Here is an 18,294-nt window from a genome sequence, read left to right as displayed (position 1 = left end):
AACCAGTATTATATGAAATGCTGAAAGGTATCCTGTAAGAAGAGGAAGAAGAAGAAAAAGGTAAAGATACAAATTATGAACAACAAATACACATCTATCAACAAGTGAATCTAAAAATCAAGTGAATAAATAATCTGATGAACAGAATGAACTGGTGATTATAATAGAATCAGGGGCATAGAAAGGGAGTGGACGGACTATTCTTGGGGGGGGAAAGGGGTATGGGGGATGCGGGAAGAGACTGGACAAAAATCGTGCACCTACGGATGAGGACAGTGGGTGGGGAGTGAGGGCGGAGGGTGGGGTGGGAACTGGGTGGAGGGGAGTTATGGGGGGAAAAAAGAGGAACAAATGTAATAATCTGAACAATAAAGATTTAAATATAAAAAAAATAATAAATAAATAAAAAAACCCAAGCCATTTCACTGATATTATATAATTTAATCAAACCAGGAGCAAATTTTTCTTTTCTGGTTACTCCTTTTTGCTGAAGGAAGTTTGTAATCATTTAGTATTAATCAAAATGCTATATGCAAACCCCAACATAGGAAGTACAATCAACTTCCTATGAAACATCAGTTTGACATATTGATATATTGAAGGACTGACTTCATCAGAAATTTTTTACAAAATGAATAACTTTATAATAAAAACAAACATCCTAAGACCTGTTCTTAGAGGAAATTCAAATGTTTTAAATCTCACCTCAGGAAACAGCCATTATTAATATTCTGATTCAGATCTTTCTAGAGACAGAAATATAGAATGTTATACAAATAGAATCATCTATATATATAAAAAGCCAGCGACCTGAACACTGTAACGACCAGACCGACCAGTTGCTATGACACCCACTGTGGCCAGCGAACCGGTCCGATCAGGAGCTGGGGCTGAACAGCCAACCTCCTGCAGCCCCTCCCCTGGCCGGCCCCACCTCTGATCGCCCCTTCCACCCCAATAGGGGGTGGGGTTGGCCAGCCAACTGCCTGTGGCCCCTCCTCCCAGCTGGCCCCGCTGCCGGTGGGCCCCCACTACCCATTGGCCCGTGGTACCTCCCTTCAGCGAGCTCCACCCCTGATCGACCCTCCACTTCAATCAGGGGCAGGGCCGGCTGGCCAACCACCCATGGCCCCTCCCCCATGCCGCTGGCCCCTGAGTGGCCCCCCAACCCATTTGGGGGCGGGGCCGGCTGGCCCACCATCCTCAGTCCCTCCCCACAGCTGGCCCCACCCCCGATCAGCCCCCACCACCCCAATTGGACTGCGGCCCCTCCCCCCAGCCAGCTCTACCCCCTATCGGTCCCCCCACACCAATCGGGGGTGGGGCTGGCCGGCCAACCTCCCATGGCCCCTTCCCCAGCCCCATTTAGGGGCAGGGTCAGCCAGCCCACCGCCCACAACCCCTCCCCACGGCTTTCCCCACCCCCAATTGGCCCCCCCACCCCAATTGGGGGTGGGGCCCACCGGCCAATCGCCCGCAGCCTCTTCCTCCAGCCTGCCCGGCCCTGATAGGGCCCGATCAGGGGTGGGCCCACCAGCCAACCTCCGGCCATCTCCTCCTCCCAACAGGCCCAGCTCCAATCTCGTCGATTGGGGCCGGGCCAGCCGGACCCCACCCGTGCACGAATTCGTGCACTGGGCCTCTAGTAATATATATATAGTATATATATTTTTTGAAGTTTTTCCATATCAGCACACATAAATAGATCATATTATTTTTAATTGTTGACTAGTGTTTTTCTGGTTTTCATTATAGTTAAAAAGTGCTGATGAACATCATACAGGGTTGTTGTACATTTAATAGTGCACTTATTTTGAATTTAACAATGTCTGTCCATTGTGTATGTAACTCATTTCTTTTATATTTCCTTGGCAAGAGTATCCATTAATATGGCAGATTATCATGAGAGAAGTCCTCTTAATTCAGTTTTGGGGCTCTTTCTCCCCTCCCCCTATGCATCTGCTTTCTTATAAAACAAATTGAAGCTCTGCCTGTTACCCCCTCTTTTGTGGTTCACAGTCTCTCTTTCATTGGCACAGTTCTTTTGTGGGACTCTCAAAAGTGAAATCAGGTTCCTAATAGGGGTAGAAGCAGCACACTCTGGGACTGCCTAGTAATATGAAGAGAGATAAGAGGTCAAGGGATGAAGGGATGGGGTATACCTTAATTAATAGATTAATAAATTTAGAGATGGAAGACTTCCCAAAGATCCTCAAATCGCTCACTTTTAAAATAACAAAATTCAAGTAAGAATGGCTGACTTTCTCAAAAGCACCCGGCTGGCTTCTGATAGAGAGTGTGAGGAAAGGCCCCCTGGTTTCTGATCTTTCCACAACTGCTCATTCTGGCCCCAACACCATGTCCAATTTTTGATCTTCTTCCTCATCCAGCCCACAGAAGAAATCAGTTATACAGTAGAAATAGAAGCGGAACAGAAATAAGGGTAAAGTCATGAACTTAATTGTGTTAATGAAAACAATATTATTAGTAGTTTTTATTTGTTAGATTAAAATTTTGAAATGTTTATTGGAGTCTGCCAGCCTTTGGCAGTCAGTTTCTTCAAATAAAAGTTTAGTGAGAAAGGAATGAAAACTACGTGTAGTTTCTGATAGGAAACATTTGAGTTCAGTAAAGAGAAAATAAGGTTATTTTATTATTATTATATATGATATCAGTAATTCAATGTAATAGGATAACAGATACATCATTAATTTGAGCAAGTAGTATTTCTCTTTTTATGATACAGGCAGGTCATTACATATGTACATGAAATGATGTTTGAATTTGTCCTATAAAACAGGCAAAGGAATTCAGAGCCTTAGAAAATAAGGTTATATCACCACAAATATCAAGAAGATATATCATCAAGACCAAGACTATTAAATTAAAATAATATTTGTGGATATAAATGGTTTAATATGTGGTGTTTGTGAAAAGAAATGCATAAGGTAAGCATATCATGAGTAAAGAAATTAAACCATGCCCTAGCTGGTTTGGCTCAGTGGATAGAGCGTCAGCCTGCAGACTGAAGGGTCCCGGGTTCGATTCCAGTCAAGGGCACATGCCGGGTTGCAGGCTTGATCCCCACTAGGGGGCGTACAGGAGGCAGCCAATCAATGATTCTTTCTCATCATTGATGTTTTTATATCTCTCTCCCTCGCCCTTCTTCTCTGAAATCAATAAAAATATATATATACTAGAGGCCTGGTGCATGAATTTGTGCACCAGTGGGGTCCATTGGCCTGGCCTGTGTGATTGGGCCGAAACTGGCTCTCCGACATCCCTCGAGAGGTTCTGGATTGGGAGAGGGCACAGGCCAGGCCAAGGGACTCCACCAGTGTACAACGCGGGAGGTTGGCAAGCCAGGGAGGACCACGGGAGGGCTCCAGGGCGTGTCCAGCCCATCTCGCTCAGTCCCAATCAGCCAGATCCCAGCAGCAAGCTAACCTACCAGTTGGAGCATCTGCCCCTTGGTGGTCAGTGCAGGTCATAGTGATTGGTCGACCAGTCGACTTTCTGCCCCCTCGTGGTCAGTGCACATCATAGCAAACGGTGAGAGGCCTTAGCATATCATTAGCATATTATGCTTTGATTGGTTGAACAGACAACTGGATGACCAGACACTTAGCATATTGGGCTTTTATTATATGGAATAAAAAAGAACAGTCATCTCTTAAAAAAAAAAAGAAACCATTACATAGAATATTAGAACTGTTTTATTAGCTGAATGTTTAATATGCCAATAGTAAAAATACCAGTCATCTTTATTTATTTTAAAGTGGAAATATCAATTCGTAAATTATAATTTTAATGGTGATTGTACTCTACTTAAAAAAAAATTTGATACAATTTATTCATCTTTTCCATGTGCCAGTATTTTAGTTATTTGTTGCTGCATAAAAAAGCACCTCAAAACTTAGTTTCTTAGAACAACAGTATCTTATTATTTCTTACTAGAGGCCTGATGCACTAAATTCTTGCAAGGGGCTTGGCCCTCGCATCCCTGGCTGCCTGGGCCTTCACAGCCCTGGCTGCCTCACAGCCCTGCAGCCCCACCCACTGGTCATTTTGGAAGGTTGTTCAGCTGTCTGGTCTAATTAGCACATTAGCTCTTTATTATATAGGACTAGAAGCCTGGTGCACAAAAATTTGTGCACTCCGGGGGGTCCCTCAGCCTGGCCTGTGCCCTCTTGCATTCTGGGGCCCCTCGGGGGATGTCCATCTGTTGGCTTAGGCCCGCTCCCCGGGGGATCGGGCCTAAGCCAGCAGTCAGACATCCCTCTGGCAGACCGGGAGCCCTTGGGGGATGTCCACTTGCCAGTGGGAAGCAGGCCTAAGCTGCAGTCAGACATCCTTAGCGCTGCTGAGGAGGCAGGAGAGGCTCCCGCCACCACCACTGTGCTGGCAGCCATCAGCCTGGCTTGTGGCTGAGCAGAGTTCCCCCTGTGGGAGCACACTAACCAACAGGGGGCAGCTCCTGCATTGAGCGTCTGCCCCCTGGTGGTCAGTGTGTGTCATAGTGACCAGTCATACCCAGTCTTTCTGTTGTTAGGGTCAGTTTGCATATTACCCTTTTACTATATAGGATAGAGGCCTAGTGCACAGGTGGGGGCCGGCTGGTTTGCCCTGAAGGGTGTCCCGGATCAGGGTGGGGGTCCCACTTAGGTGCCTGGCCAGCCTGGGTGAGGGGCTGATGGCTGTTTGCAGCTGGTCACACCCCCTTCAGGATGAGGGTCCCCACTGTGGTGCCTGTCCAGTCTGGTTGAGGGGCTGAGGGCCGTTTTCAGGCTGGCCGGCGACTGATGCTCCCAGCCTCTCCTTTTTTTCTTTTATTCTGGGATTTATTTACCTTCTATAATTGAAACTTTGTTGCCGTCACTGGAGCTGAGAGCTGGCTCTTGCTCGCTTCAGCTCTGAGGCCACAGCCTGCTAAAAGCAGGTATCTGGGGTTTGTTTAGCTTCTATAATTGAAACTTTGTTGCTTTTGGAGCTTAGAGCCGGGCCGTGGCAGGCGAGGAACCTTGGCTTCCACCGTCACTGGAGCAAGCAAGCCTCCTGCTCACTTCAGCTGTGTGGCTGCCGGCCGCCATCTTTGTTGGTGGTTAATATGCATATCACCCTGATTAACCAATGGGAAGCGTAGCGAAGGTATGGTCAATTACCCTTTTTGTCTTTTATTAGATAGGATGATTTTTGTGGGTTAACTGGACTAAACTGGGCAGTTTTTCTTCCTCATGATTTCTGCTGGGGCTGGTACATCTAAAGTGGCTTCTTCATACACATGTCAAGCATCTTTGCTAGGATGGCTGGAGCAGTCAGAGGGGTGAGAGTTTGACCAGACATCTCTCACTACTCCTGACAGATCTCAGAGAGGAGTTGGGTGGGGGGGTCCTAGATAAAGAAGGTGAAGAGATTAGCCAAAGAACACATATGCATAGCCCATGGGCACAGACAATAGGTGGTGTAGGCCGGGGGAGGGAGGGGGTGGTTAGAAGTGGGCAAAGGGAGGGATATGGGGACATATGTAATAGTGTCAACAATAAAAATAAAATACTTCATTTTTGAAAGACACATTTTTACTTTGAGCACTTTAGATTCCCTGTGTAATGTTTATGAACATTAAAAAAATTCAAATTGTTCTTACTATATTCAAGATAAAGCTCTTTTAAGTTTAGTGCCTATGTAAGCAATTAGATGCTATTAACAAGAAAGTATAGATTCTTATTTTAACCTTAGGAATCTTTTTGTAAACATTTATTAAAATAGGATTATCATTATGATACTATTTGCCATAGAACAAAATTCTATCTTAGGCTTGTCTTTGCTGAATGTTATATTATAGGCTTTAAATATTGAGTCATCTCATTGGAAGAGACTTTTAATTAAGGCAATGACATTACAGATTCCAAGAAGAGTCCTATAGGAGGGTTACAATAATACATACTCATGTGCATATAAATATTAATGAATTATATACAAGTCTACATGTATATACAATTATTTACAAGGATATCATGGCTGATTTGTGGGTGATTTATTTATTTATTTTTAAAATCTTTATTGTTGAAAGTATTACATATGTCCCTTTCCCCCTCCCCCCGCCCCCACCGACCCTCTCCAGTCCACCCCCGCCCCCTGTCCTAGGCCCTCACAAACCCTGATTTGTGGGGTTTTGTTTTTTTTTTAAACACTCTGTTAAGGCATTGGAAGTTGGTTAAATCTTGGCCATGGACTATTCTTGTTCTAGATTGCTGGGTGGGAATGAACTGGCAGATATTCATTCCTTCTCCTGGTAAACTTTAAATTTAACATCCACTAGTTCCCAGAAACTATGTTGAGAATATTGTTGAATGACTATTACTGGAAAATTAATTCCTGTGTCCCTTAGCAACAATTTTTCAAAGGTATCACATTTGAACATTTATCATGAAGAAAGCTGGCCTACATATATTTTTGTTTATGCTGTTGTTGTCAAATCTGTATGTTTATAAAGCTAATGACTAGAAATCTCTTTCAGGTTGAATATTCATCCCTTCAACAATTTTTAAAATACCTCTACTTGTGCAAAAATTTACATTTATATGTAGTCAAATTGCTCTTTTTATTTATGATTTTCTCTATTGCCTTTAAGCAGTGAAAGGCCTTTCCCCTGCAGTGGTTCTCAACCTTCCTAATGCTGCGACCCTTTAATACAGTTCCTCATGTTGGGTGACCCCCAACCATAAAATTATTTTCGTTGCTACTTCATAACTGTAATTTTGCTACTGTAATATATTGTAATGTAAATATCTGATATGCAGGATGTATTTTCATTGTTTGCGACCCACAGGTTGAGAACCGCTGTGAGAGTTTGGATAAATATCATATGTATTATCTCCTAAAGTCTTTATCATTTGACTTTTTTACACTTAACTCTTTAATTGTCTGGAATATTGTCTGAATTGGGTAATGACACATCCATAGTAATGTTAATAAAGAATAAGGATGTATGTACAGTGTATCTAGAATTGAGCACTGTGCCAAGCTTGTATCTGGTGCACAGTACATTTTTAATTCAACTTTCTTTCCTGCAGCCAGTCAGGGCACATACCCGATCAGTGTTCCAGAGGACAACATCTAACCTATTAAGGGGCCAGTTTCTGATGCCAGAGCATTCACTGACAAGTAGAGGGGAAGGAGATTAAAACAAATGACTCTAATTAATATAATTCTGGTGGGGCAAGAAGACAGAGAAACTTTCAAAGGAGGCAGTCCTTATGATGCTTCCTGAGAGATGAATTAAAGTTTATAAAATGAATGAGAGGGAAATGATTCTCCGGGAAGAGGGGAAGTATCTCAGACAGTCTGGTGTGTTAAGGACTTCTCAGAATCACAGTGGAGTGCCAACACAGCTGACAGGAGGTGGAGGTTGGAAGGAAGACCCATACCGGATAAAGAAAGGACAGGCAAACCATGCTGAGTATTTTGGTCTCTCACTAGTTTTCCTGTGTATGTAAGTGTTCAAGTAGCATGGTCATTCAGAATTTTTTACATTTTCATTTCTGGTACAAGTTTTAGAACATGTGTAACATTTCTCTGGCAGTTTTGTATCTGAACAATTACCCATCCTAAATGCTCCAAATTATTCCCAAATCAATTGACTATATAATTTCTGGTAATACTCAGATCTGTGGGTTGGAAAAGTTTGCCTGAGTGTCCCCATTGATATTTTCATGGGTCAGTTTCCTTAAATATTTGGAGAGACCTTTGTAGTATAGTCATGGGATAGCATTGTGGCTTTGGGGCATAGGGCTATGCCATAAAATTACCTTTGCTCTGAAACAGAAAAACTATATTGAACTATACCAAGATCTTTTTGTTTTTTCCCCACAGGTTTTTCAAACGTATTTGGTACCTTTAGTATTTTGTACCCTTGGCCAATCATGAAGTGTGTTAAAATCCTAAAGCTAATATTCCAAGGCATTACTTGGGCATTATCAGAGTATTTGGTAACTCATCTAATTTGTTCCCCTTCACAGATAGAATTAGGCAGTCTTCATCTTTAATATGTATCTATCATGAATAAAGAATATATTTATATATACATAGTCTCTTAGGATTATCTGTTATACAGTTGCCTTAAGATAACATGATTCACTGCTCCAATTGAATCTTGTTTGAGAATGAAACTGGAGACTCCTTATTTATCATTTACATAGATTGGTTTCCTTGGTCTCTGAGGATCTTTCTAGAAATATAACTCTGGCATTCAGGTAGGCATGGCTGATAGACTGAATTAGGATGGGGGAATATTGGAAAGGTCAAATTATTAACAGTGAACTCCAGGGTGCCTTAGAGAGAATACAAGCTACAGGCAGAAAGTTTGGAAGAAGGAACTGCACTGCAACAAGAATGACTGCGGGGAGGAGGAGTTCTGGGGATAAACTTATTGCTGTTATTTGAACCTTTCCAACCCAGCTATTCCTTTTCCTAGAGGATAAAGGCTATGAACATGTACAAATAAATGAGCTACCTCTAAAATAACCCAATTAAGGAAGAGAGAATCATTTCATTTCTCATTTCTTGGTAGAGATGTTCAGGTCTTAAGCAGAGTAGTAGGCCAGTATCAGTGGTATGGGTAGCTGCCTGAGCATTGGGGCCCGTTTTCTGCATATTCATGTGCAAAGGAAGGGGATATATTGGATGGAGTGGTTCTGGAACCTGGTGGCAGAGGTGATATGTTTGGATACCGGAGGGTGGCCTGGGGGTGGGTTACTGGATGGCAAAAGTTGGCTCCCAGTTGTTTGTGAATAATGGTCTTCAATAAACAATAGTGAGAAAGCTGCAAATTGAACTTGCTTGATTTGTGACTAAGGTGTTGGGGACTGATCCTTGGGGACTCTTAAATAATTGAGGACTGAGATGAGAGGTATATTAAAGCTGTGATAACTGAGGTTGTGGATTGGTGTTAACTAATTTGTAACTCTGTGCTGATGAGGCCTTGGAATATTTGAGTTACACACTCACTTGACCACTATCTTGACAAATGTCAATTGCAGTTTCAGATTATGGCTAGGCTAGACATTAACCAAACTGTATAAATCAGACAAGATTTACTTATCTAAAGAAGTGCTTCCCAACTACCTTTACATCCTAGAATGCATAGAAGATGATGTATTTGTTTGTATTTACCCAGGGGTAAAATGGAAGAGTTTTGGAAGGGAACCTATAAGAGGCTTGGCAAAATTTCTTTTTCTTTATGTTATACTAGTGGCTCAGTGCACGAAATTTGTGCGCATTAAAAGGGAATTAGTTAGAGGAATTATTTTAATATTGCTATTTGCCCTTTCTCTATAATAGAAGTGTCAGAAATGAAAGAAAATTAGTAAAATGTATATGAAAATCTTCCTCCTGTCAGAGTCTGGGGCCTGCTGTGGGACCCAGAGTCAAGTCCCTGCTCACCTGCGTGCACCTCGAAATCGTGTGAGACCCAGACCTGGCTGACCCCACCCCTGTCAAGCCCCGCAGGGCGAAAGGGCACAGCCTCAGGTCCCCCAGCCTGGCACTGGGTCGGGGGCACAGCCTCAGGTCCCCCGTCCCCGGCATGACGGTGTGACGGTGTGATGACCATTTGCATATTAGCTCTTTATTATGTAGGATAATTATGATAGGATAAATACAAAATATTAGAGAGCATAAAAATTGAATATATATAAAACTTTCAAAATAAATCCATCATAAAAAATTTAATAAACTTGACTTGCTTTAGTGAACACAATTTCTGTTCAAGGCGTTTAATGTGAATCTCTTCAACACTTGACATTTTTATAACATAGATAAGAAACTTTGTTTTAAAACTCTTATTTTTACAACAAACCCAAATATTTAACAATTAAAGTAAATATTTAAAGGACCCTATAGCTCTTCTATTTCTTTCAATGTCAAATATAATGCTAAAATTTTTTGTGGTGAATTCAAATGCATTTCAATTCCAATTGTGCTTTTTTATATTAAAAATTTCAAAACAACAAATAAGTTTTAATTGCAGAATGTACATGCATTTTTACTCTGTAACCAGCTTGAATACCCCTAGATGGGCACAAACAGATGGAAGTATTGGTATATGGGAAGACAGAGATTAGGAGACAGGCTTGGAGCTACATTGGTCATGACTTCCCCCACTTCTCTGAAAATTGAACACATCTCTGGGCTGTCTACTTTTCTCCTTCTTCTTCTTCTTCTTCTTCTTCTTCTTCTTCTTCTTCTTCCTCTTCTTCTTCATTTATTAGGCAGATTACAGAGGCAGAAGAAGTAAATTAATTTCTACAAGAAATGGGCTTAACAAACAAATTATGGCTGTAAAGAAAGGGGTCTTGGAGTTTAGGAGTGAGGAAACTAATGGTGTAGGGCCTGGGGCTGGGAGGGGAAAGGCAAAGGCAGAGGGTGCTCCCTGGAGGGAGAGCACCTTTCTTCACTTATTGAGTGTGAACTCTTCTATCAGCTCCATAGGCCTGTTGAGCAACATGAGTGGTGATGTGGCTACCCCAGAATGCTAAGGCAGACATCCAGGTAATACATCACTTCTCTGGGGAAGCTCATGGTGCTGTGAGGAGCAGTAGGTACAGCATGCTGTCACATCTTGTGTTCTTCATCTGTGGGTACAGAATGAGCCTGATCCTAACTTCTGACTAGAAAATTCTGGAAAATGCTTATTAAGATCAAAGCTATCTGATGGGGGAACTCCAGCCCCAAGATCTGAGTGGGTTAATATTTCCACATCCTATATAATGAAAGTGTAGTATGCAAATTGTCCCCTTGACCAGGAGTTCTTCCAGGAGTTTGACCAGGGGGCGGGGCATCCAGGGGAAGGGAAGGAGGCCCTGGGAGAGAGTTCCCAGTGGTGGCAGGCGGCCAGGTGAAGGGAGGGGGTACCCAGTCGGCTGCTGCCAGCTGCTAGGGACCCTACCAGTACACAGAGGACCTCTAGTCTATATATAGAAAAGCCTTAGCGACCAAACGACCAGTCGACTGGTCACTGTGATGCACACTGACCACCAGGGGGCAGACGCTCAATGCAGGAGCTGCCTCCCCAGTGGGCAGTGTGCTCCCACAGCGCAAGTGCCGCTCAGCTGACCGACCTGTCCCAGAGGCCCACCAGCCCTGTGGCAGCCACTCCCTCAGTAATCCTGCAGGAGGTCCAATCTCCTGAGAATGGGCCAGGCACTGATGGACTGGCGCGGCCTGCACAATCCCGACAGTGCCGCAGGCCTCCTGGAAGTCAGCCTCTGGCACCACGGCTGCTTCCCCTCCCTAGATGCTCTGCAGGGAAGAAACAATATAAAAGCGGCCACCAGGTGGCTCCTGACAACTGGTGGGAACCTCAGCAGGATGGATCTAGAATATAGATCCTGGGCTGGCAAGGGCTTCTCACCACCCACCTGGAGGGCCTATCGCGTCCTGGCGCGCCCCCCCCCACCCCCCACCCCCCCCACCCCCCCCCCCCCCCGCCCACCTCCCACGGAACGGGCGCCAGACTCAGGGCTCATGGCTGGCGAGAGCTGCTGCATCAGCATGAGCCTCTCTCGATCAGGACTGACTGGGTGCGAGCCCGTGGCAGGTGCCGTGGGGCTGGGATGAGCAGGAGCAGCAGGCAGGAGCTTCAGGTGGATTGGACTGCTGATTTCGGCCCAATTCCCACAGGCCACGCTGAGGGACCCCACCCGTGCATGAATTCCTGCACTGGGCCTCTGGTAAATCTATAAAACCACTGGATGCACACCAATGTGTCATAGTTCACCAGTTGGACATCTCTGACATAGGCCTTTAGAGGAGAGTAACACAGCAGTAATATCAGCAATAACGTCCAGTGACAGTTTGAGGTGTTTCTGTGTCTCCCCCAAAATTTTCACATAATGGCAGATAATAGATCTAGGTTAATAAGGGTCATTTCATGACTTCTGGAAACTCAAATGTCTCCCTATGACAAATCCTTAATTATAAGAAGTTAGAATTCTCCATGATACAACTTTGCTGGGATATGTGCTGGATATTTTTATGCCTGGGCCGGGTACATCGTAAATCTCAGAACTAAGAGCATATAACATGCCGTGCACACTGTACTTGGCCCTGAATAAACTTTCTTTACATCATTCTCAGGTTCCTAATAGGATTCAGATTGGGCCAAAAACATTTTGTTCTGTGGAATTTGAGTAAGTGGCAGTTACCAAGGTTTCTGGAACTCCTTCTGATCTGTCCTGAGACCAGCCGAAAGGGCAATTTTGAAGCATATAACCTGTGCAATTTCTGGAAAATTTTAAAAATTTAACTGGCTAACATAAATGTTAATTGTGGGCAGTATTTGATAGAATTGTCTAGGCTCTGAAATTGAAAATATTTTCACTCTTTTATGGACACAATGAGAAGTGGGAGAAATGTTCAACTGTGAAGATTGAGTTATCTTTTTTCTTAATATTTAGGTACAGATTTAATGTAGTCTGATTATTAAAATGAAGACAATTTTAAGAAGAATTTAGAAGCATGAGGTTATGTTAAATATGCATTTGTCTTTCCATGGAAATCCCTACTGACAGGACATTGGGGAACAGTATTCTCTGGGAAGACTTAAAATATGCTTTGTCAAATATCTTATAAATGTTGGTGTCTTGAATCTGAATGCAGCCAGGAGATGCTTCTGACAACTGTAAATTTTAACAGCACTGTTCTACAAAGTTGTCTTATGCCCTGGAGCCAAGACACATTCTGCTTCCTTTTCCCTCTGAACTTTCTGGGTTAATAAAAACTGTCATTATCACTGTTTCAGCAGCTGACCGTGCTATAAAAAAGAGTGTTAGCAGTGGATTAATTGAAAGGCAGAGAGATATTTCAGAAATCTTAAGAGGAAATGTACTTTCTGGACTACTACAACCATATAATCAGTTCATATGGATCAATCCAAACTGGACCCTCAGATGGCTGCCAGGCTCTGTGTCTTAGGGAACTTGAGTTCCATTCTTCTTTGTACAAGTTTCTTACTCTGATTCTCACTTCAAAGACAGGAGTCATAAGGGAATCAGTAAGAGTGCATGGCATTCTGCAACTACAATGTAGAACTGTGTAGTGTCCCCAAAGTTGAAGGATCAAAGGATCCCTCTAACATCCTTCCCTAGCCCTTCTCCCTACCACGAGAGTAGCTGGATTCTACATCCTGAGACTAGTCTGGGTCTTTGCTCTTCATTGGAAAGTGGTTTTGATTTTTGATGTTTGAAAGAGGTCATATTGTTGAATGTCTTATTAAGTGGTTTGGCTGTCATTGACTTATATTTCCCATTTTGATAAGCAGGATTTTCCCTTTTATTTGTTCCTTTCCACATATTTGTCCTATACACTCCAGAATTCTAGACAATTCTTGCCCTGGTTTCTTGAGAGTTTGGCAATGTTTCCTCTATCCAATTTTCTCTTTTCCAATCCTTCAATCATGGGATCTTTATACATTCTTGGAGGACCACTAGCTAATTCAATTAATCAATATATAATAACAGATTAATGGAAGATCTGCTTGCTAGAAGGAAGGTATTTACTCATTTGTCTTCTTAATCATCATTTATCCAAGGGAAATTATTCTAATGGTGAGAATTTTAAACATGATAAGGAGAGAACAATACTATGTCAGGATTCATATCCATTAGGCCAAACACTTCAGATTTCACAGGGGTAATATAGATTCCCTATAAGGATTTTTAGATAATAAACCTGAATATTAGAAGTAAACCTGCTTTGGTTCTACCCAAGTCATGAACTAAAAATATCTTGGGAATTTTAGGAAGAGGATTTGTACCTATGAGGTGACTTTTATCTTTAATGCTTTTATCTCAGAAAATACTGGTTAATATGCCTAAATTATTCCAATTTAATTTTATTGCAATTCTTTGAAAAATGCTAATTCATGTGTACTTTGTATGTAACTTTGATTAGTCAGAAGACAACAACTTATTGCTGAATCATGTCATATATATACTAGAGGCCCAGTGCATGAAATTCATGCACGGGTAGGGTCCCTAGGCTTGGCTGATGGGGTCCTTCCGGCTGCCCGCTGGGGCCTTACTTTGTTCCACGCTGCCCCCTGGTGGTCAGCACACATCATAGCGAGCGATCGAACTCCCGAGGGGACACTTTGCATATTAGCCATATATATATATATAATTTAAGAGAGGAAAGGGGAGGGAGAGAGAGAATTATTGACCATCTGCCTCCTGGGGATTGAGCCCACAACCCAGAGATGTGCCCTGACTGGGAATCAAACCATGACCTCCTGGTTCATAGGTTGACACTCATCCACTGAGCCACACCAGCGAGGCTTGTTGCAAATAAAAATACTAATATTTTAATTTTAGCATTCCATTTTGTTTTTTTTGTTCAATGATTCTTTCTCTGGGTGAATATAGCAAAGCAAATTTAGATGGGGAAAGCCAATTTATAAAAGACAGTTTCTAACATAAAAGTCTTTGTAATCTAGTTGAGGATATGATACATACATGAAAAATTATAATAGAAAAGGACCATAAAATTTCAATAACTATAGTGTAGATATAAAGGGACCATCAGAATCTTTAATGCATTGTTTTTTTTTTACCCGGCTTCCTCAGAGCCTTCTCAGAGATTGCTTTCAGAGGTAGAATTCAAGGAGGGGAGAGATAATGAAACCAACCTGCAGAGCACTACCCACTCCTTATACTTTAGCCACGGGAGCTCTACTTTCATCTATTTTACGTATAATTTAGTTTGAACAAAGAATTGCAGGATTAAAAAAGTGTAAGGCTCACTAATTCAATATATTTCCTATTGTTTTACAGATAAGGTAGATGCCCACAGCCAAGATAGTTATAGGACTGCCCTACTCTGACAAATTTGCAGCTAAGGGAAGGATTGAATCAGATTCTATTAATTTCCTAGCATTGCTCTAGTGAATGCCAGAGTTTTAAATCAGACATAACATATTTTTTAAAAAAATATATTTTATTGATTTTTATACAGAGAGGAAGGGAGAGGGATAGAGAGTTAGAAACATTGATCAGCTGCCTCCTGCACACCTCCTACTAGGGATGTGCCTGCAACCAAGGTACATGCCCTTGACCGGAATTGAACCTGGGACCTTTCAGTCCACAGGCTGACGCTCTAGCCACTGAGCCAAAAACGGTTAGGGCCATAAAATATTTTATATAAATTCCACTTTATTTTTAAAATGCTTTATATAAATGTGATAGATATTAAAATGTAGAGTGCTTTTCTCACATCTAAAATTTGAGCATTTAATTTTTTCACTCTCCTGGCTTTTTTTTTTAAGTCATAAATGGGATCTTTTATTAGGATTTTTTATTTGTCACCATTAAATATCTGACTTTTAACTAGTTTCTTGGACTAGAGGCTCCTATCCATCAGCTCGTTCAACATTGGCACCTGTCTGATCTCCAGTAGCTTTTCCAGAACTGCTACTTTCATAGTGGAGCTCCACCAGTTTTATCAATTCAAATTTAGGCTTCTTCAGCATTTTGACTTTTCTAACAAAGACATCATAGAGTGGATAAATAGATTGGCAAGCCTTTTCTATGTGTTTTCTAGTGCTCTCTGGCATCAGTTTATTGACCACTACTTTCAAGTCATTTGTCTGCACCTTTTGGGTCATGATTTCTATCATCTTCTTTAGGATTTGGTGAACCTGTTGATGCTGAGCATAAGAGGTCTTCCAAATCTGATTGTTGGGTTTTCTAGCAAAACCAACACAGAATAGATGAAGCAAATAACTATCAGTAGTCTTGACATCAACATGAACTTCAATCATGGTCTGCCATTTTTGACTATGGAGCACATTTTGTCATGGGTAAGATCCATGCCATAGAAATCAGTCAGGCAGTTTTTGCCCTGAACATCCCCAGTAATTAGCTTGAATTCTATAAATGCAACTTCATCATTCTGCAGGTCAGCAAGGCTCACTTCAAAAATATGACCCTTGAGACCATCAGATGCGAGTTTGGTTCCTTGAGTTCTAGTGTTTTATTGATATTTCTTATATTGAACATAGCTGGTGTGTTTACGTCATACCAATCTTTCTTAGAAAATGGATCTACCACTTTCTTCTTAGCTTCCTTTCGGCCACCTTTTGTAAGGCACATGTTCTTGCCCAGCGCCATGGTGCTGCTCAGAGAGCCAAAACGGTGAAGGCTCTCCTGGTTTCTTAGGTATAAGTAATTTTTATATAGTTGGAATCATCTATAGATGTATATTAGCATTTGTTTTTTTAATCTATAGTTTTTTTTAAGTTGCCATAAGCTTCATAATTATAAATTTTACTTATTGTACAGTGTCTTATTGAGTAGATATTGTGTACTTTATGTAACCATTTACATATTGTTGGACAATAAGTATATCTTCAATTTTTAAAAAAATTTTGTTGTACTCATAAACCTTTCCTCTTTTTTATTTTTCAAAATAAAATGTTAGAAATAGTATTAATATATCTAAAGTATATAAAAATTTTTTGTGATCCTTGCTATATTGCTTTCTGAAAAGGTGTAAGTATCACTTTACCATAGCTTTCCACCCGTAGGTATTATCAGTATTTTGAAATTTTGTTAGTTTCTTTAGGTGGTACCACACTGATGTTTTGTTTTGTGATGATTAGTGAAGATAATTATTTTTATCATTATCATCCTTAGAGTAGATCATTGGTTTATATCTTTTTCCCTTTTATTTTGTGGTTTTCTTAAGTTGTAAATATTTGTATATTTACAAATATATTATTTTGCTAAAATATGTTCATAAGTCACCTTCTAATATTTATTATTTTTTTAAGATTTAATTTTTAAGTTTTATATTTTTACTTGCAATAAACATTAATGTTTCAAGAAAAATGATCTTAAATATAATAATGTTACGTGCAATAAACATTAATATTTCAAGAAAAAAGGATTTTAAGTATAATAATATTACCAAAACTGTACTAATATAGTACAGTTAATACAACAAAAGTTGTAGGAAATATTAAAAATCTGCAAATAACACGATTACTTCTATTATATTCTAAAATATTCCCCCCTCCGGCTCTATTTTTATTTATCAGTTTATTTTATTCATTATATTCCACAAATGAGTGAGATCATGTGATATTTATCTCTCTTCAATCGGCTTATTTCACTTAGCATGATGTTCTCCAGGTCCATCCATGCTGTTGAAAATGGTAAGAGTTCCTTCATTTTTACAGCAGCATAGTATTCCATTGTGTAGATGTACCATCGTTTTTTAATCCACTCATCTGCTGATGGGCACTTAGGCTGTTTCCAAATCTTAGCTATTGTAAATGGTGCTGCTATGAACATAGGGGTGCATATGTCCTTTCCAATTGGTGTTTCTGATTTCTTGGGATATATTCCTAGAAGTGGGATCACTGGGCCAAATGGGAGTTCCATTTTTAACTTTTTGAGGAAACTCCATACTGTTTTCTACAGTGGCTGCATCAGTCTGCATTCCCACCAGCAGTGCAGGAGGGTTCCTTTTTCTCCACATCCTCTCCAGCACTTGTTGTTTGTTGATTTGTTGATGATAGCCATTCTGACAGGTGTGAGATGATACCTCATTGTCATTTTGATTTGCATCTCTAGGATAATTAGTGACTTTGAGCATGTTTTCATATGTCTCTTGGCCTTCTTTATGTCCTCTTTTGAAAAGGGTTTATTTAGGTCCTTTGCCCATTTTTTTGAGTGGATCGTTTATCTTCCTTTTGTTAAGTTGAATGAGTTCCCTCTAAATTTTGGAGATTAAACCCTTATTGGAGATAACATTGGCAAATATGTTCTCCCATGCAGTAGGCTTTCTTGTTGTTTTATTGATGGTTTCTTTTGCTGTGTAGAAGCTTTTTATTTTGATGTAGTCCCATTTGTTTATTTTCTCTTTAGTTTCCATTGCCCTAGGAGCTATATCAGTAAATATATTGCTACGATATATGTCTGATATTTTGCTGCCTATGGATTCTTCTAAGATTTTTATGGTTTCCTATCTTACATTTAAGTCCTTTATTCATTTTGAGTTTATTTTTCTGTATGGTGTAAGTTGGTGATCTAGTTTCATTTTTTTGCATGTATCTGTCCAATTTTCCCAACACCATTTATTGAAGAGACTGTCTTAACTCCATTGTATGCTCTTGCCTTCTTTGTCAAATATTAATTGAGCATAATGGCTTGGGTCGATTTATGGGTTTTCTGTTTGGTCCCATTGATCTATATGTCAGATCTTGTGCCAATATCAGGCAGTTTTGAGAACTGTGCC

General features: G+C 40.9%; 1 pseudogene; it reads right to left on the bottom strand.

Moving 5' to 3' along the window:
- Positions 1–15,376: 15,376 nt before the first annotated feature.
- On the bottom strand, positions 15,377–16,163 carry LOC139012846 (small ribosomal subunit protein eS1-like; annotated as a pseudogene).
- Between the last annotated feature and the right edge of the window lie 2,131 nt (positions 16,164–18,294).

Source organism: Myotis yumanensis, unplaced genomic scaffold (assembly GCF_028538775.1).
Source record: "Myotis yumanensis isolate MYYU_CA2020_CCGP unplaced genomic scaffold, mMyoYum1.0.hap1 SCAF_6, whole genome shotgun sequence".
NCBI classification, from domain to species: domain Eukaryota; kingdom Metazoa; phylum Chordata; class Mammalia; order Chiroptera; family Vespertilionidae; genus Myotis; species Myotis yumanensis.
Note: the sequence above shows the minus strand (reverse complement) of the source record. Positions and strands in the feature narration are given on the sequence as shown.